We start from the raw sequence: 1,704 nt of genomic DNA, 5'->3' as shown, positions 1-1,704 counted from the left end.
GACTGCTGTTCTCTATAAGACACACAGGGACTGCTGTTCACTATAATATACAGGGGGACTGCTGTTCACTACAATACACACAGGGACTGCTGTTCACTATAATATACACAGGGACTGCTGTTCTCTATAATATACACAGGGACTGCTGTTCACTATAATATACACAGGGACTGCTGTTCTCGATAATAAACACAGGGACTGCTGTTCACTATAATACACACAGGGACTGCTGTTCACTATAATACACACAGTGACTGCTGTTCTGTATAATACACACAGGGACTGCTGTTCACTATAATATACACAGGGACTGCTGTTCTCTATAATACACACAGGGACTGCTGTTCACTATAATACACACAGGGACTGCTGTTCACTATAATACACACAGGGACTGCTGTTCTCTATAATACACAAAGGGACTGCTGTTCACTATAATATACACAGGGACTGCTGTTCTCTATAATACACACAGGGACTGCTGTTCACTATAATACACACAGGGACTGCTGTTCACTATAATATACACAGGGACTGCTGTTCTCTATAATACACACAGGGACTGCTGTTAACTATAATATACAGGGGGACTGCTGTTCACTACAATACACACAGGCACTGCTGTTCACTATAATACACAAAGGGACTGCTATTCTCTCTAATATACACAGGGACTGCTGTTCACTATAATATGCAGGGGGACTGCTGTTCACAACAATACACACAGGGACTGCTGTTCTCTATAATACACACAGGGACTGCTGTTCACTATAATACACACAGGGACTGCTGTTCACTATAATACACACAGGGACTGCTGTTCACTATAATATACACAGGGACTGCTGTTCTCTATAATACACACAGGGACTGCTGTTCACTATAATACACACAGGGACTGCTGTTCTCTATAATACACACAGGGACTGCTGTTCACTATAATACACACAGGGACTGCTGTTCACTATAATATACACAGGGACTGCTATTCTATATAATATACACAGGGACTGCTGTTAACTATAATATACAGGGGGACTGCTGTTCACTACAATACACACAGGCACTGCTGTTCACTATAATACACAAAGGGACTGCTATTCTCTATAATATACACAGGGACTGCTGTTCACTATAATATACAGGGGGACTGCTGTTCACAACAATACACACAGGGACTGCTGTTCACTACAATACACACAGGGACTGCTGTTCACTATAATACACAAAGGGACTGCTGTTCTCTATAATATACACAGGGACTGCTGTTCACTATAATATACACAGGGACTGCTATTCTATATAATATACACAGGGACTGCTGTTCATTATAATAATATGGGGGGACTGCTGTTCACAACAATACACAAGGGGCCGGTGTTCTCTATAATAAACACAGGGACTGATGTTCAGTATAATACACACAGGGACTGCTGTTCACTATAATACACACAGGGACTGCTGTTCACTATAATACACACAAGGACTGCTGTTCACTATAATATACACAGGGACTGCTGTTCACTATAATACACAAAGGGACTGCTGTTCTCTATAATTTAGAGGGACTGCTGTTCACTATAATAGATACAAGGACTACTGTTCACTATAATATACACAGGGACTGCTATTCTATATAATATACACAGGGACTGCTGTTCACTATAATATACAGGGGGACTGCTGTTCACAACAATACACACA

Source organism: Chiloscyllium punctatum, chromosome 47, assembly GCF_047496795.1.
Source record: "Chiloscyllium punctatum isolate Juve2018m chromosome 47, sChiPun1.3, whole genome shotgun sequence".
Classification (NCBI taxonomy): Eukaryota; Metazoa; Chordata; class Chondrichthyes; order Orectolobiformes; family Hemiscylliidae; genus Chiloscyllium; species Chiloscyllium punctatum.
This window is presented reverse-complemented; position numbering follows the sequence as displayed.